The 20,246-nt window shown below is 35.9% G+C and overlaps 1 protein-coding gene across 12 annotated transcripts in view; it reads right to left on the bottom strand.

Moving 5' to 3' along the window:
* Positions 1–20,246, bottom strand: part of LIMS1 (LIM zinc finger domain containing 1) — a 142,124-nt gene that overhangs the window by 64,026 nt on the left and 57,852 nt on the right. The window contains exon 1 of one of the 12 annotated variants that reach the window (XM_023526681.1): positions 1,263–1,281. The exons of the other annotated variants lie outside the window; for them this stretch is intronic. The gene's annotated coding sequence lies outside the window, so the exon portion shown is untranslated. Of the gene's footprint in view, positions 1–1,262; positions 1,282–20,246 lie in introns of those variants that run through there. 12 annotated transcript variants of the gene reach the window in all.

Raw genomic sequence — 20,246 nt, 5'->3', positions numbered from 1 at the left:
AAGGCACATCAATTTCAGTTTTTGGAAAAATTTACTTTCTTGGTGAGACTGTAAAACCTCAGAAGCTTTTCACATTTGTAGAGTAAAACAGTACCTTATACAAGTATAAACACTTTCCATTTGGAATAAGAATTACAAAATTAGCCTAAATATTTACCTATACCTGACATAGTCCAATTTTCAGTGTACTTGGTTCAAGTACCCCACCTCTCCCCCATGCATCGGAAGGGAAAGAAACCTAGTTAAACATCAAACCTTTAAAATTGATCATTAGTGTTATTGAACTGTCAGTTCTATCTCCTATACAGAATTAAGACAGCTGCAAACTGGCTTCCACATCAGAGTTATAGTTAACTGGGCCTTATTAGCCCAGTTATACTAGGTACTAAAGGCCTGTAAACTGGTCAAGCAGCTGTACGTTTCCAGGCCATTAATTTTCTTGTGTGACATATGATGAGAAGAATTTTATGTTTTGCAACTGTCTCTGAACTTAACGGAAATGAATCCTTTTTTAATTTAAATTTTATCTCATGAATAATCATTTATAGGGGAAAGCAAACTTTCTGTAATAGAGCAAGAATATCCTTCCTCACTTTTTCTAACACATTCATCTCTTTAACATTTATTATCTAGCTATAATATCTTCCTAAATGAGGCCTCTCAAGAGTGTTATGGGCTATCAATGTGAAGGAAGGACCCAGTGTTAGAAATACTGCAGCAGAAGAGTTCAAACTACAATATGCCATTGTGAGTATGTTCAAGTTCAAATTAATCAAAGCAGAGAGTATGAGGAGGCAGAATCAACTATCTAGAAAAACAGCCCAGAGTCAGATAAAAATCACCAAAAATATGATCCCATTATAAGGAGATAATACTGTAACTGTCTACAAGCTCCTGTGATTTTTTTTCTTTAATTAGCCTTTCTATATCTCTCAAACGTACAGGTTGAAATGTTGTCGAAAGCTTGTGAGAACCTGACTGTATGATTCTGAGTTAGAAACACAAAGAAGTCTCTCTCACAACCAGCAACATGGAGTCATCTACAGTCTTTTGTTAGACAATTAAAAAATGTTCTCAAAAGCCACTGTCACAATATGGCAAGTTTTCCTGGCATATTTCAAAAGAATTTAGAATGAAATTTCAAGTAACCTATCCCATCCCACATTTTCAAAGAGCTGAAAGACAGCACAAGGTAAGTTGGTGTAGGTACAAGAGCGAACAAAGAAGATATCCAGCTGATAGTTTCACGTTTGGCAACTCACTTGCTGTGGTTGGCATATAAGCACACAGGAGGTCAGTTAACTATAGAAGTCCTCGATTTTTCCATTTGTAAACAGAAGCAGCTAAATCAGATGATTTCAATGATCTCTTCTTTTATCTGCTGAGCATATTTTTAAAGTAAACCCTCAATTAAAAAAAATTCAATACATGAAGTACTTGTGCACAAGAGGAGAAAAGAAACAGTTATTTCACATTCCAAGGTAATTAGTCAGTCATAAGCCAGCAAATCTAATCTTCTGAGGACTTGAAAGAACAAACATGGTTCTCCCAGCCCTGGAATTCAAGAGGTGTGTTGTAAAAAATAAACCACAATACCTACTCCACCCTAGTAGAGGTTTCATTGCTACAGTTAGTACTGTCAACACGTCAACTTTCACTTGAAAACTGTTTTCACCAGGTTATCAAAATATTCCCTAGGTTTTGTGTAAAGTTCAATCTTAAAGGCAACAACATAACAAAAAGTTATGTTGCCTCATTTCAGATATCGGTATTATTCCTTCATTTACTGTTACTTTTTTTTACCCTTACTCAGACAAAAGTTCAATTCAATGATAAAAATAGGATTTAAAATTTTAAAGCTCTGAAGACATAATTATGTCAATAAGGACATTAATATTTTCTATTCAGTTTTACTGTTCCAGAGCAATCAATGGCAACTGAATATAACTATTTGACATGAAAAGGTATTCAGGATATACTGTTGAGTAAATAAATGACTACAGGATACTATACACCATATGATTCCTTTTATCTGACTATATGATTCATTTTACATGAAAACACAACATATGTATACACCATATACATATGTACACACACATATCCACACATACCAGAGTCTGTTAGAGTATATACCAAAATATCTCTGATTGGTAGGATTTGAAAAGATTTAAAATTACTTTTTCTTTTGGATTATCCATATTTTCTAATTTTTCTACAAAGGACAAATATAGTTCTATAATAATGAAATAAAAATTTAAATGTTTAAAATAATGAAGAAGACAAAAATTAAATGGAGATACATTATTCTATTTTCCAAAGGATTTGCAATCTAATGAGGAAGGACATCTCACAAAACTTCACAATATATAATCAAATACTGATGCATACCCTACAGAGGGTTGGACTTGAGAAAGGATTGAGGTAGAGAGAAGGGAGAGAAAAGTAAAGGCACTTAGAGGAGGAAACCTCAGTATATGACTGACAGAGATGTGTCGAGGTGATGAGACTGGCAGAGTAGTGGACTTTCCAAGGCAGGGTCAAAGCTTTAGAGTTGGTATGCAAAAGTGGAAGTCATGTGCAGTGGGTCTACCATGGTAAATTTAAGATGGGGGTCCAGTTGACGCTCTTGTGAGAAAGGAGAAGGGTACATATACAGATAACATTACAAGAGGACTGGCAGGTAGGATCCAGTAACAGGTTTCAGAAGAATGTACTGTGCACCTTCCCATTCCAATTGTTCCGCTCACACATGTTTGGTGCACTTCTAAATGTGGCAGTCTCTGTTCTAAGCACTAGAGACCCAATGTCCTCATGGAGCTTTCGGTCTAGTGGGGGAATACTAGCACTAACTATATGATCTACTAGAACTATGCTGTCAGCCTATGGCCTTGCTCCCTTGGGACCGGAATGATTCTCTGAATCAGTGCTGCTTCAGTCAGCCTGCCCCTTCTGGAATGGACTGTTCTAAGTGGAAATGGATGGTATTAAGCCTGCAGGATGCCTAAGCTATTCAAGCTACTTAAGTTGTTTGAGTTTTTTAGGCTGTTTGGGTCCTTGCTTAGAGAAAAGTCTATGAAAAATGAAATCTCAGTTATCTAAATATTTTTAGGCCATCCCTTCTACAGGTACCCTAGATGAATATATTTTTAAAACCATGGTCCCTCTTCAGTTCAATGGGCTGAATTATATACTCTCATTTCAGCTTGTATTTATTTAGGCCAAGGGCAAAACTGCCAACATTTATACTGACAGTAAATACAACCTTCAGAGTAGCTTATGATTTTGGAATATTATGGAAGGAGCATGGCTTCCCTCCTTTCATTGGAAATAAATCAGAAATAGCCTGTATGTTCAGGAGTTTGGATGCTACACTTTTACCTGTCACTTTAGCTATTATTAAGATCCCAGGGCATTCTAAATTTGACTCTCTAGAAGGTAAAGAAAATTATCTTGCTGATATTTCCACAAGGAATGCTACTCTTAAAGGAACCTCTCATGTTCCAAAGGGATATTTCCCCAGTTAATACGTTACAAGAACTGGCCAGCGAAGCCCAACAATTGGCTTCAGAAAAGAAAAAAACAAGATTGGAATAGGACTTCCGATCAAGATGGTAGAGTAGGTAAACACTATGTTCGCCTCCTCTAACAATAGAAAAAGAAAGGCATTTCATAATGATAAAGGAATCAATCCAACAAGAAGACCTAACTCTCATAAACATCTATGCACCCGACATAAGAGCACCTAAATCTATACAACAAATACTAACAGGTATAAAGTGGGACTGAAAGTAATACAGTAATATTAGGGTCCTTTAACATCCCACTGACATCAATGAATTGATCATCCAGACAGAAAATCAACAAGGAAACAGTGTACTTAAATGACATATTAAAACAAATGGACTTAACTGACATTTTACCCAAAAGCAGTGGAATGTACATATTTCTCAACTGTACGTGGACATTTTCCAGGACAAACTCATGTTAGGCCACAAATCTCAATAAATTGAAGAAGACTGAAATCATATTCAGTATCTTCTCTGATCACAGTGATATGAAACTAGAAATCAATTACAAGAAGAAAACTGAAATATACAAATACATGGAAGCTAAATAACATGCTACTAAACAACGAATGGGTTAACAAAGAGAATAAGGAAGAAATCAAAAGATACTTTGAGACAAATGATAATAAAACCACAAAACCCCAAAAATTTATGGAACATAGCCAAAGCAGTTCTAGGAGGGAAATTCATAGCAATAAGTTTAATTCAAGAAACAAGAAAAATCTCAAATAAAAAATCTAATCTTACACCTAAAAGAACCAGAAAAAGAAGAACAAACAAAGCCCAAAGTGAAAAAAGGAAATAATAAAGATCACAGTGGAAATAAATGAGTCTAAAATATATACATAAAAGATTAATGAAACCGAGAGTTGATTCTTTGAAAAAATAAACAAAATTGATAAAGCATTATCCAGAATATTCAAGAAAAAAAAAAGAAACAGGGCCCAAATAAATAAAATCAGAAACAAAAGAAAGGTGACATTTGACACCATAGAAATAAAAAGGATTATAAGAAAATACTATGACCAATTATATGCTAACTAATTGAAACATCTGGCAGAAAAAGATAAATTCCTAGAAACATGCAATCTTCCAAGACTGTATCAAGAAGAAACAGAAAACTTGAACAGATTGGTAACTATGAATGAAATCGAATCAGTAATCAAAAAATTCACAACAAACAAAAGTCCTGGACCAGATGGCTTCACAGGTGAATTTTACCAAATATTCAAAGAAGAATTAAAGCCCATCATTCTCAAACTATTCCAAAAACTCGAAGAGGAGGGAGGTTCCCAAGCTCATTTTACTAAGCCAACATTACCCTGATTCCAAAACCAGACAAACACATTACAAAAAATGAAAAGTATAGGCCCTGATGTACACAGATGCAAACATCCTCAACAAAATACTAGCAAACTGAATTCAGCAAGACATTAAAAAGATCATACACCATGATCGAGTGGGATCTATTCCTGGGATATAAGGTTGGTTCAATATCTGCAAATCAATTAATGTGATATATACCACATAAACAAAATGAAGGATAAAAATCATAATTATATCAATAAATGCAGAAAAGGCATTTGACAAAATCCAGCATCCTATTATAATAAAAACTCTCAGCCAAATAAGAATAAGAATTTGATATTGCTCTTAGTAATTTTTTTGGATCTATCTCGTTAGGCAAGGTAAACAAAGAAAAAAATAAACACATGGGACTACATCAAACTAAAGAGTTTTTGCACATTGAAGGAAACCATCAGCAAAACAAAAAGACAATGTACTGAACTGGGGAAGATATTTGCCAATGATACATCTGATAAGGAGTTAATATCCAAAAGAATATAAGGAACTCATACAACTTAATATCAAAAAAATTAAATAATCTGATTGAAAAATAGGCAGAGGACCTGAATACATATTTCTCCAAAGAGGACATACAGATGGCCAAGAGACATATGAAAATGTCACTAATCATCAGGAAAATGCAAATTAAAACCACAACGAGATGTCACCTCATACCTGTCATAATGGCTATCACCAAAAAATCAACAAACAAGAACTGGTGGTGAGGATGTGAAGAAAAGGGAATCCTCGTGTATTGTTGGTAGGATTGTAAATTACTGCAGCCACTATGAAAAACAGTATGGCAGTTTCTAAAAAAATTAAAAAGAGAACTACCTTATGACCCAGCATCCCACTTCCAGGTATTTATCTGAAGAAATCCAAAACACTAATTCAAAAATATATATGCACCCTTATGTTCAATGCAGCATTTACAATAGGTAAGATATGGAAGCAACCGAGCTATCCATCATCAAAAAATTGGATAAAGAAAATTTGATACATATATATATATAACGGAATATTACTCAGCCAAAAAAAAAATGAAATCTTACCATCTGCAACAATATGGATGGACCCAGAAGGTATTATGCTAAGTGAAATAAGTCAAATACCATATAATTTTACTTATATGTGGAATCTTAGAAAAAATAAACAAACAAAGAAAATAGAAATGAACTCATAGATACAGAGAAAAAACTGATTGGTGCCAGATGGGAAGGGTTTTGGAGAGGTGGGTGATAAAGGGGAAGGGATTAAGGAGTACAAATTGGCAGTTACAAAAACACTTCTGTGGATGTAAAGTACAGCATAAGGAACACAGTCAATGATATTGGTGTATAATGTCAGATGGGTACTGGGCTTACTAGGGTGATTACTTTGTAAGATATATAAATGTTGTACACCTGAAAGCAATATAATATTATGTCACCTGTAATTAAAAAATAAAAAACATTTTTAAAAAGTTTATATGTTTATGTTTTTGAATATATTAAAAAGAATTTCAATAATTGGTTTGATAAAAAGAGAAAGCTCTGGTTAGAACCACATAAGAACCCAAGTTCTAAAACTTCCACTCCTAACTACTGTACATGCATTAAATCATTGGTCTGCTGACAAAATGATTAGCATTTATAAATCAATACCAATGGGGAAATACTAATATGGCCAAGAAATACTAATATGCCCAAAGTATAACCCAGGGAAGCCTGTTCACAATGCCCCTGGATATTTTAAACAACCTAATGGACCATTTGACATTTGGCAAATAAATTGATATAGCTTCCCCCAACTCATGGATATGAATACATTTTAGTCATGATCTGTATGTTTTCTCACTGGACTAAAGCTTTGTAGATAAACTACTGCCTCTTCTGTGGCTAAAGTTCTGTTAGAAAAGATTATCCCCCCATGGGGATCTGCTCTGAAACTCCACAGTGATCAGGAAACCCATTTTACTGGTCATGAGCTTCAACAAGTCTGTGCTGTTTGGCTTGTTTTACAGAGCTTCACTGCTCTTACCACCCCCAACGCGCAGGCATGGTTGAATATACTAACAACATTATTAAGATTCAACTGGCACAATTTGTACAGACCCTCCGATACTTTGGCAAAAGCATGGCTGTTGGTCCTTTTAAATCTCAGATCCAACCCCTTTGGTGCTTATAAACTCTCACCTTTTGAGATAACTGCAGGAAGCTCCATGCATATGGCTCCTGCTTCCTTGATCCACAGTTGATAAAAAGAGAAATGATTTAATGCTGTGAAGACCTGATTGTTTCTATTGAAAATAACCATGCTTTAGTAGAGCAATCTTTTCACAGTGTCCTCTAAGGAGGTTAAAACCCCAAATACCACACTCTACAACCTAGAGACTTTTTGTTTACCAGAAAAGACATCTCCAAAAGACTCCCTCCAGTCTTGCTGAAAGGACAGCTATCAGCTACTGCTGACCAACCCCTGTGTTGCTAAACTCCCAGGAGCAGTCTCTTGATTTCACATGTTGCACCTACAGAAAGCATCAAACCATGACTGGAACTGCACACAGTCGGGTGACCTGAGAGTAAAGCTGTCAAAAACTGAAGCAGATACATCTGAAGGAGTGAGCTTTCCCAAAATGACCATCAGGCCTGTACAACCTTTTGTTCCTGTTGCTTCTTACCTTATTTATTTCCTTTTCTCTTCCTTGGATGGAAAATTCCCTTGTCCTCACTTCCCAGTCTATTGTGAAAGGGAAAACCTCACCAGTTACTGGACCTATCATCAAGAGAGTCAATGTCCACAACAGTAACGACAGTTCAGTGCTTTCAGGTATGGTTCCTGTTTTGGAACTATCGTATGAACTAAGTTTGTTATGTTGTTTTAATTTTGCTCTGTTTTCTCGCTGTTGAGTTCTGCACCTGTTGCTTGTGAAACCTGGACAAAAGCATTTTTCAGACCATGCATTTTCCTTCCTGTGTGGGACATGATACCCAGCAGAGGTCCTCCCTGACAATGAGGGACAAAAGGCTGCTGAAATTGGAAGACCTGACTGTTGATCAGTGATGCTTTCAGAGAAAGATCTCGATCAAAAGGAGGAAATGTCAAAACTGACAGACTTCAACCAATACAGGAATCAGGAGCACCTGTAGGAAGACCTGTCGCACCTTTGTCAGTTGCGACCCTACAGGAAGAACGCTATGGCTATAACAGCAGTGCTTCCAACTTCCTCTTCCTCTCTATAAACAAACTTCCTTTCCTTTGTTTTTCACAGACTTGAACATGGCTCACCATGGCTGCAGGAACCAGATTGCAATCCTTTCTTTTTTCATAAATAAATCCCTTTTGCTAAAGGAATATCTGGCTGGCTTTTTGTTTACAGTCGAAGGGGCAAGTGGAGATAAGGGTAGAAGCAGACCAGGTAAAGAGCCTATGAAGCATTCTAGGGAAGAGAACAACTCGGGCTACAAGCATGACAGTGAAAACAACTGGTGTGAGAGGTATTTAGGAAGTGAAATACAGGAGCCAGGGTGACAGACTAAACAGGGAGGGGAAGTAGAGGGAGGCAGTAAGCACGGATGAGGTTAACACTCCCCCATATCCTTTCACTGACAGCAACAAAACTGACCTGGTGAAGCACAGCCTGAGCTGTGTTGCTTTAATCTTGTCCACAGGAAGGCAGGTATTTGAATCTAATAAAATAGTTTTAAAAGAGAATTTACAAAAGAAAAGTCTGGGACACAAAAATATTCACTTCACACGATTATGAAGTTAAAGGCTCTTGGACATTTATCTAACATAATTGTTACCAATAATAGGGAAGGTTTGAGTGCCTATCAAGCATGTTATATATATTATCTCATTTAATTTTCATCTCAATCCTACTAGGCATGCATCATTATTCCCTTTTTACACTCCATGAGGTAACTGAGTCTTAAAGCAGTTAAATGTCTTGACTAAGCAACATAACCAATAAGGGAGAATGTGGATCCAAACCCAATCTATTTGACTCAAATGTTCCTGTTTTAGCCACTAGCTACGCTGTCTCTGGGTCCCAAAACACTCTCCCCCACAAATCATCAAAAGGTCCACCCTGAACTAGAGCTGCCTCTAGACACTAAAATACCTGAATCAGGAAGCTTCTAGGAAATTCAAAAGCATGACAGGCACAGAAGCCGTAAGGACAACCCCCAGATTATAAATACAGACTGGAAAGGGACGAAACCGAAGTTATCTCAGCCAGCCCATACCTCCCCTCCCTGAAAATGAATCAGAAGTAGTCTAGCTTTATTCTAAATGAATACTGAGAATGGACGATCTGAGGTTTGGAGGGAGACCCATGGTGTATTCTTGTACAATATCCACTAATATAGATCTTCCTCTTCAGCTAATTTTCTCTTCTACAGGTCTGGAAGCAACAGCCAGTGAAAGAAAGGAGTCAAATTGGCGATCTCCAAATTTAACGGAATTCCTGGATTCTTTAGAAGTTTTTAGGTCCAAATTACCAATGCTGTCTTATTTCCTTTCAGAGTGCATGTAATTACTCAATGTTTCCAAGAATTCTGGGGGAGAAAGGGACAAAGTTTCTAATGAAAACAGGTTTTATCATAGCAACTTTGCTGAAACCAAGTGTGCTATTAAACTGCAACAGGAAGGGAATGGAAGCGACTGAGACAACACAGAGACTTCAGGAAGGCTTGAGTGTATGAGGAGGAAATGACAATGTGATCAACTCAATTTCAATTCCTTTGAGAACACTTTATACCACAAACAAATTTTAGAGTTTAAGCCATGCAACGAGCTGCTTGCTTATACTACCTCTGCACAATAACTATAGTTAATGATACTGTATTGCATATTTGAAAGTTGCTAAGAGTAGATCTTAAAAGTTCTCATCATAAGAAAAAAAATTTTTTGTAACTATGTGTGGTGATGGATGTTAACTAGACATTGTGGTGAACATCTCCCAATAAACATAAATATCAAACCATTATATTGTACAGCTGAAACTAATAGAATGTTATATGGCAATTATATCTTAATTAAAAAAAGAGAAAAAGATATATAAAGCAAATATGGCAGTATAGTAATTTTCTGGATAATGAGTATATAGAGAGTCATTTCTTCCATTTTATATTAGAAAATTTTCATACTAAAAAATTGAAAAGTTAAAAACATTTCAACCAATGTGGATAAACACAATCATGACTTCCTTGAAGTCAGAACACAGTACTTTGACACCAGTATAAGAAAAGCAGGACATACAATGACAGGACAATAGAAGGTCTGGGGTAAGATCCTAGGTTTACAGGGTGCTTTTTAAATGAAGAATCTGAAGACATCACATCTGAGGGATGTTAAATAACTTGCCCTAGATCCCACAAAGTATATTAAAGGATATGTCAGCTTTCTAAAGGAGAACATATGGAGACAGAAGAGAATATTCTAGGTTGAGAAAAAAAAATAGAACAAAGGCATGGAAAGGTGGGAAACTGATCCAGAGAACAATGGGTAGCCTCATTTTGTGGAAACATAGTGTGAGCTGAGGAAGAAGAAGGGATAAGTCATCAAAGGTGGTTTTGGGCCATAATTTAAAGACTCATCAATTCCAGGCTAAGAAATTTACATGACAAGTGATAAAAAGCCTTAAACGATTTGGATTCAGGCTGGAGACGGTTACAAGCTTGGAGACATCCAGTTGTGGAAGATGGTCCAAGGTAGCAAGATGTGCCATGGGTGGAAGGGGAGAGAAGACTCTGAAGGTAGAGTCTTCATGATTTGTCAGGTATAAAGGAGGCTGAGAAAAAAAAAAAATCATTAAGAAAAACACATTCACCTAAACAAAAAACTCTTCTGGATGTACCTAGTCAGATCATGCCCCAAACAGGGCCACTTCAACCCTCAATATTCTCAAATCACCTACCCCACCTTCCTTTCTTATCACTCTTGGTGGATAATCTCTCCTACTTTAGAGGAAACAAAAGTCATCAAAAAAAGCCACCTCAACTGTCTACAAGCCCTTGTTTTTACTATTCTCCCCACTTTTCAGGATGACTTCCAGTGGAATTTAACATATGTCACAAATAATGCTGATTCTACATTAGTGTCTTCTTCTTATAGTGGTAGCAATAACAATAATAATTATGGTAGTCATGCTTTACATATTATTTAATTTAATACTCACAACACCCTGTGAAATAAGTGGCATCCCCATTTTGCAAAAGTAGAAACCAAGGTCTACAGCTGGTGACAGCACTGGAAAGTAACATCATGTCCTCAGTTCCTCACTCTACAATCTCTACCATACTGTCTCTTTGAATATCTATCACCAAGATAACACACGTAAAAAGTTGTGTATTTTACTACAATGGAATACCACATAGCTACAAAGGGAAAATAATTCACTAAAGCCACATAAATCCATCCACATGAATAAATCTAAAAAACAATGCTGAGTGAAAAGCACAACTTGTGTAATAACACAGAATAATATAGACTATATAAACTCTAAAATAGCAGAAACAATCCTATTATGCACTGTTGAGAATACATAAATATGTAATAAATGTATAAAGATATACAGAGATGTGATACATACCAAATTGAGAAAAGTGGTTTTTCTCATGGAGGAAAATCAGGGAGAGGGAAAATAATTAGGAAAATGTACCAAGAGATTTCAACTATACTTGTAATGTTTTATTTCTTAAGATAGGTATTTGGAGACTCCCTTTATTAAACTCTATACCTTCATTTTTTTAAAAGAAAGATGAACATACAAAGCAAACATTCTTATGGCATGCTTGCAAGTCCACAATTTTCAAAGCACCGTTTCTGCCATCATGTGGCTCCTATAGATATTACATGCACACAATTTTCAGAAAATGAAAGTTTAAAAAGGTTCACTGCTAATTCTCAGGTACAGTATCACATGAACGAAACCCATAGTGAAAGCCTGAGTAGCCACCACTTGTTACAATATAAAAGACATATCTTACCACTTCTAAATAATGCTTAATAAAACAGAAGAAACAAAACATTACATTAGATGCAAAAGAAGGAAACTGGATCTCTATCTTAAATCACTCACAAAAACCAACTCGAAATGGATGCAAGACCTAAAACTGTAAAACTCCTAGAAGAAGACATAGAGGAAAAGCAACTTGACATCAGCCTTGGCAATGATTTTTTTTTTTTGAAATGACACCAAAAGCACAAGCAAAAAACCCAAAAATTATCAAATAGAACTATGACAAACTAAAAAGCTTCTGCATAGCAAAAGGAACTGTCAACAAAATGAAAAGGCAACCTATGCAATGGGAAAAAATATTTACAAACCATATATCTAATATAAGGTTAATATCCAAAATATATAAGGAACTCATACAATTTAATAGCAAGAAACCAAAAACTCTGATTTAAAAATGAACACAAGATCTGAACAGACATTTTCCCAAAGACATACAAATTGAAAAAGGGCTCAACATCACTAACATCAGGAAAATGCAAATCAAAATCACAAAGAGGTATTACTTCACGCCTGTTAAAATGCCTATTATCAAAAAGACAAGAGACAACAAGTGTTGGTGAGAATATGGAAAAAAGGGAACCCTGGTGAACTATTAGTGGGACTGCAAATTAGTACAGCCACTATGGAAAACAGTATGGAGGATCTTCAAAAAATTAAAAATAGAATTACCATATGATCCAGTAATCTCACTTCTGGGTACATATTCGAAGGGAATGAAATCACTATCTCAAAAAGATAACTGTGTTCCCTTGTTCCTTGCAGCATTATTTACAATAGCCAAGACATGGAAACAACCTAAATGTCCATCCATGGATAAGTGGATAAAAAACTGTGACACACACACATGCATGCGCACACATACACACAGAGAAATATTATTCAGCCACTAAAAAGGAAATCCTGTCATTTACGACAAAATGGACAGACCTTGAGGTCATTATGCTAAGTGAACTAAATCAGACAAAGACAAATACTATATGATCTCACTTATATGTGGAATCTAAAACCATCAAACTCTTAGAGAGTAGAATAGTGGTTGCCAGGGGTGAGAAGTGTTGATCAAAGGGTACAGATTTCCAAGAATAAGAATAAATTTGGGGGATGTAATATATAGCATGGAGATTATAGTTAACCACACCATACTGTAATCCTGAAAGTTGCTATGAGTTTTAATATTCTTGCCATAACAAGAAAATGGTATATGTGAAGTGATGGTTATTTCATAATACATAAATGTCTCAAATCATTACATCGTATACCTTAAAAGTATACAATACTATATGTCAATTATATCTCAGTAAAGTTGGAAAAATAAAAAAAATGTAAAAACCTTATGCTAGGAAGCATACTCTAAGAAAGATGATAATGAGAAAGTTATTAGAAATAAATTGTAAGAGTAAAGGATCAATATAAGACATATTAGAGATAGTAAGGTTAAAAAAAATCATGAGACTAGCAAAAACAGATGAGAAGGGCTGGTTTTCAGAAACAATTTCCTTAATTGGTAAATGAAGACCTACGTATAGTCTTCAAAACCCAGCAGTAAATAAGCACAAAGAACAAAAAGAAACCCTGTCTGCAATATTAAACTTCACTAATAGAATTTAGTGCTTCTAATAGCAAACTTTACTAGAAATCAGTACCGCCTTTATAAATATCCAGGTTAGAGAGACATAAACCTAAAAATTATGCCACAGTGACTATTAACTAGATATACAGAAACGCATTCTTATGTAAAATTATTTGCATACACATGCTACTTTATGGTAAAGATACTATGCAACTGGTGTGCTTAATTATGTTTATTTATCATTTAGGGAGTGGGGAGCTGAATATTGTACAGCAGTACCAACTAAGTCCTTTACCTTGATCAAAGGTATCCCTTGGTACCTGGTTATCTAAGTTAAAATCTCAGAGTCATCCTCAGCTCCCTCTTTTTCAACAACCCAGTCACCAAAATCATTAGATCTAATGTATGAAATGTCATCTCCATTCCTCCCTTCCTTTCCATAAACATGCCTTAAGGCTCTCGACATATCACACATACCACGCCCAGCTGATGTCCTTGATCCTCATACTCTCCCTTCCTTAAGAGGCCCCAGAGTGCAGAGTGCAGAGGTTAAGAGGCTTACAGTCAACAGGCCTGAACTGAGACCTCAGCCTTGGTACTTAACCAGCTATTTTCTCTTCTAAAAAGGGATGGTTATACTCATATCCCATAGAGCTACTACTAAAATTAACTTTTAATTAATGGAGTATTAATGAGGGTAAAGTGGCACATAGTAAGAGTTCAATAAAAAATAAATATCACCATTATCATCAATATTTCTCCTATTCCTCACTGCTATCAAAGTTATTATTATTATTTTTAACACAAATCCTATCATATTATGTTCCCAGTTTAAGACTCAATAGATGTCTATTTTAACTGGGATAAAGTTTAAAGACCTTGGCATGGCATATGAGACACAACCTTTCACAACCTACTTACATGTCTGGCCTCATTTGTAGTCTTTTTTTCCCTCCCAAGAGTGAATCCCCTTCCTCAACCACTGCTCCCCAAACTCAGCACACACCTTTGTATCTCCACGATCCTGCTGCTCTTTTACCTGTGATGAATTTCCCACTCCCTCCTCATATTAGGCTCTCAGTCAAGTCCAGATTCCCACATCATTTCCATTTAGGGGAGCATTCCAGAGTTCCCCAGAGAGATGGTGGAGCTGTCCTCTCCCTGGGCTCCTACTGAACAGCGTACAAATCCATCCTGTTATACCTGCTACACTGTAAGGTTCACATGTTGATCTACCTCACTGAAAATGAGAGCTACTCAGAGCCTACAAACAGTAGGTATACAAGAAATGTCTGTTGAATGATTTGAGGTTCAGAAACTTCACAAAAACAGAGTATTTACAGATTTTTAAAAATTATCTCACAAAATTGTGATACTTTTTCTTACTAATGTATACACATATATATTTATAAACATGTACATACGCTGAAGTTTACCCCCCAAAAGTGCTTGGTTCACAATAATACAGAGTTTGCTAAATACTAGAGAAGGTAGTTGCCCTCCTAGAAAGAGGTCTTTCCTTGGTTCATTTTTAAAAACATAAAATTTGACCTTCAGTTTCTGAAGCTTGGCAATACAATTTTGTCAGTATATCAAAAGTGGATCCATCTCAGGAGTTCTCATTAACTAAGTTTTAGAGTTTATATGGAAAGCCAGAAATCCAAATTGTTAACTGCCAGGCAAACTAAAATATTTAGCTTTCATAAGGAGCATGTCTCTCTCTAGTTTTAGATGAAATGAAAAGTCAGATTATAATTAGAAGGCTGTCTGGTCTGCATAAATCAGAAAACAAGGAGTTATACCATCTGAATATTCAGTGGCATCAGACTAAGACAGCCAGATTTGCTGACCTCCACAAGGGGAATGAGTTCAGCAATGGGGACATGATACTCAAGCTGGAGGCCATGGCTGCCTTGCCTGGTGCCTTGGCTCCTATGCTTCACCTCTGTGACTTTCTTTATACTCACTTCTTCCATTCATGTTCACATGGTCATGTTTTTCTCTTTCTCCTTTCCTCTCTCCCTTACCCTACACCCCTCTCTTCTTTATATATATTAGTTTAAATTAATTTATCAGATTTTCTTTTCTTACCACAAATTTAACAGAATTGAAGGAAACTTATGCCTTATATAAGCTAGGTGGAAGGAAAAATTGAGAAAGTCAAATTTCAGACTACCAAGTGTTCCACACAATTGAGATCTGTCCTGCAGGCCAACAGACTCTGTGCCTACCTGCTCCCCTGCTCCTTCATCAGCTCTAAAGAACAGAATGCAGTGGGGGAGGGTCTGACAATTCTTTAGTTTTCTTCCAGGACAGAAAGGAAGGAAGCTAGTTAATGCTAGTTATAATAAATCTGCTCTTGATGATGGTAATCAAGTTGAGGCTTGTTTTAATGTAATCAAAATGTTAATAACTCCTCATGTCTACAGAACTAGATTTGACAGCCTAAAATATCTGAATGCAGTAACAGTCTAAAATTTGAAAATGTTAACTAATGCCTTTAAAAAATGCTGTAATTCCTCTATGGCATGAATCAGTAAACTATTTCTATAAAGGGCCAGAGAGTGAATATTTTAGGCTCTGCAGACCACGCTGTCTCTATCCAATTTTGCTTTTGTGGCTCAAAAGCAGTCACAGGCAATATAGTACGGTTGTATTACAAGAAAACTTATTTTTGCAAATTGACTTTGAATTTCATATAATTTTCATATCTTCCTTTTATTATTTTCAACCATTTAAAAATATCAAAAACTATTCTTAGCTTACAGGCTGTATAAAAACAGGCTGAGGCCTAGATTTGGCCTGCAGACTGAACCATATTTGACAGACTTACACAAAATGCCACTACTACAAAACATTGAGAAAACAGATTTTTCCTTATATGTTAATTCCTTAAGCAAAATATTGGACACTGAATTTCCTGAAGTAAATACCCAAAAGACCTACACTATCATAGCTTTTTGAAAGGACTAGAGCTAAGTTTATGATGATAGGAAAAACAAACTCTCCACTTCCACTATGCCTGCAATGGCGTAAGTAACAGAATAAACAAATAGTCTGACTTACATATATCCACTTGCCCAGTGCCTCATTCCTTACAAGACCACCACAGGGAGGAAGATTATAGTTGCTAAACATCAGGGGAAAGAAAAGGAATGCTGTGTTGAGGGAAGAGAGATACATCCTTCCTTTCTCTCCAGAGGACTCCCACCTCCCCAGATTGTTAGTATCCAACAACCAGGACTTCACCCTAAGCAAAATTCCAAACTAGATATTTTATTGTCGTCCTTGATCTGACGCCTGCAATGCTAACCATCCAGCCACCCCATCTTCAATTTCTCCTTCTAAATAGAGCATTAATCAATTTTTCCTTCCGCTTCGCTTATAAGTCATGTTTCCTTTTTAATTCTATTCAACTTGTGGTAAAAAAAAAAAAATCTGATAAACTAATTTAAACAAAAACGTTAATGGTTGAAACTATAACTCAGTTGAAACTATAACTCCCCCCCAAAACATCTTGACTGACAGTTACCTTCAATATTTTGACTGGCAATAACAAAATAACCACAATAAGAGATATTTTTGAGCAGAAAGTTTTCTATGCCTCTCAAATCACATCTTAGACCCACCTGGTGAAAAAATCCATTTGTAAACTAATAAATTTGGGAAAGTAGATATTTGTTTTAGTTTACTGTGAACTGATATAATAGATAGCTCTGAGTCAGTTACCTAAACATCAGGTCCTAATGTGTAACACAGATACCCTGCAGAGCTGAGGTAGGAATTAGAAGTAAAGTTCATAAAATACTCAGTGCACAGCCTACCACACAGTAGGTACTCATAACTGGTAGTTACTATTATGGTAAATAAGAATGTCTAAGAAACAGTTTAGAATTTAATCTGTAGACCATGTAGAACAAGGCTGTTTGTATTATGGAAAGAAGAAATAGGAAATGTGCAAAAAGAAATTCTTCTAGTAGTGGGGTGGAGAGACAGAGTCTATGTGTTTGTTTCTCTCTCTCTCTCTCTCTCACACACACACACACACACACACACACACACACAGAATTAATTAAGCACACATGCTGGCAGCCTACCAGAAAGTACCTGATTTGGTCTATGCCAGTGAATCTGCTGTTTATTCAATTATCAAGAATTGACAATATTTTAACTGTTCTATTCAATAATAAATATTAAAAACTTCAGAAATGCAGTCATTGTTATAATCATGTGCTGTGATGGGGGCTAGCGTCATGAATTCCCTGAAGATCTAAGAAAAATTTTCTATATATGTGCTTCTATGCATGTTTCTATGAAGGTCTATAAGCCTCAGAGTCTCAAAGTGGTCTGTGACCACAAAAAAAGGTCAATGAAGACATTCTGCCAGTAGAGAAACTAACAAACCATCCTAAACCCTCCGAGCTCCTGTTTTTCCAACATGTCCTCTTTATGTACATCCCTACCAGGAATACAGGATTTGAGACCTAACTGAAACCCACTCCTTTATTAAGTAAATCATTTTACATTAAGCTAACCTTCTTAAAAAGTTTTTCCACTTTTTCCATCCCTTGTTTTACAATATCATCATCATATACATCATCACATTCCAAGTAATTTTCCCCTTGAATATAACTACTTTGTCTCACAAAATAAAATTCTCATATTCTCAATGGTACAACTGAGAAAACTATATACATCTTTCCAACTGTTTCAGTCAACTTAATCACTGTCACATTTTAAGGCTGAGAGAAGAGAATGACAAAGCCAGAGTATGAAAGAGGATACTGGAGGTCAACAAACTTACCTATGGCCTCTTTGGAAAGATTCAACTATAAACCTGCATATAATCCTGTGAGTTGGATAAAAAAGGTTAAATTCAAGGGTCATTTTCAGACTTAAGAAATGAGGTTCAGTAAGTTTTCCCCAAAAACATAAAGCAGAAATACCTCACATAAGAAGACTGCTCTGGCCATTGGGATCTGTTAATCTTAATTAAAAAAATTATTTTTGATATCCTGGCTAGAGATGATGCTTAATGATGTATAATCTTTATCCCTTTAAGGCTGTACATTGTTAAAAAGTATTTTATTAAAAAGAGAAAGTAAGTTGTATTGAAAATCCTCATCCTTGCAGGGTAGAATGGCTAAAATAAACAATTACTTTTAAAGCTATATTTTGAGGTATACATTGAAGACTATCATTGAATAATAAATTTTTTTTCCGCTCTTTGTTTCTACTATAGAGTATCTTCAAAAACTCATTTATGAATGGTAAAACATTCTAAATTATAAAAACAAAAGCACAGACAAATTTTTTTTAAAGCCAGTCATTGACCAAAGACGTGGAAAGCAATTTAAGAATTATTTTTCAAAAGAGAACTATATAATATTCAGCTTACCTGCTTTTTATATTAAAAAAAAAGCACACACGAAATTCTGATTAAAAAATACAGTAACTAAACATTTGTCTAGATTTCAATCTCACGTGCTTAACAGCTGAAGAGAAGCCACGAGAAGGCTCACAAGGGCAGGCCAAGGAGAGTCAGAAGGGCCACACTTAGATGGCTTTGATAAAGCCTCTGCTATTGCACAGCATACCCATCTCCCCGCCCTGCTGGCTCTGGTACCTGACTGCCCTCAAAAAAGAGGCTGTACCAGGCTCCTGAGGCCTCTCTCTGCTTTTCTGTCATTCTATTACATGATGTGACCACCAGCAAGTCTTGTGCATATCTTTGCTTCCTCTCTTGTAAATCAAAGCACATAACTGTTTATCTCATGATCTTTTTTGTAAGGATTAAATGGGAATATTAATGAGAAATGAACTGGGAAAGATAATAAAATACTATATCAGTGTTAGGCACTGAATGGTGTGGCCTCAAACTACTGCAGGGTTACTGGGAAGTCAAAAAAGGATCAGCTCTTAGTGTGTCTACAGCAGAAAGCCAAAACCCCTGACACAATTCCTTAAGTATGTTTTAAGGCACTACTGCAAACATATGCCAGATCATTACTTGTCTCTATTCTTTGCTCTGAGGAAACTAGTCCAGCATGCCTCCCACCATCCATGGATGCCTAAGGTTGTCTCCAAGCCTCTAGCCCTTATTTGACATCTTGCTATAGATGGAAGCTTCTTCTGCCTTGAATTAAATAACTGGGAAAAAAAATATCACCCTTGCTTTACAGAGTACAAAAATGAGGCTTTAATCCTTATCAAAATCTCAATGATGTTTTGTACAGAAATAGAAAAACCCATCCTAAAATTTATATGGAATTTCAAGGGACTCCAGTAAGCCAAACAATTTTGAAAAAGACAAAGTTGGAGGTCTCTCATTTCCTGATTTCAAAATTTACTACAAAGTGCCGGGAATCAAAACTGTGTGGTACTGGCATAAAGAAAGACACACAGACCAATGGAACAGAACTGAGAGCCTAGAAATAAACCCTCACAAACATAGTCAAATGATTTTGATAAGGGTGCAAAGACCATTCAACAGGGAAAGGATAGTCTTTTCAATAAATTGTGGGAAAATGTTTATCTACATGCAAAAGAGATCTGAGCTCCGACTTCATACCATGTACAGAATAACTCCGAATGGATCAAATGAAACTTTTAATAGAAAACATAGGGGGAAAAGCTGCACGGCATTGGATTGGGCAATGATTTCTTGGATATGACACCAAAAGCACAGGCAACAAAAGTAAAAATAGACATATGAGAGTATATCAACATTAAAAACTTCTGTGCATCAAAGAACACA

Source organism: Pteropus vampyrus, unplaced genomic scaffold (genome assembly GCF_000151845.1).
Source record: "Pteropus vampyrus isolate Shadow unplaced genomic scaffold, Pvam_2.0 Scaffold2158, whole genome shotgun sequence".
Lineage (NCBI taxonomy): Eukaryota > Metazoa > Chordata > Mammalia > Chiroptera > Pteropodidae > Pteropus > Pteropus vampyrus.
Note: the sequence above shows the minus strand (reverse complement) of the source record. Positions and strands in the feature narration are given on the sequence as shown.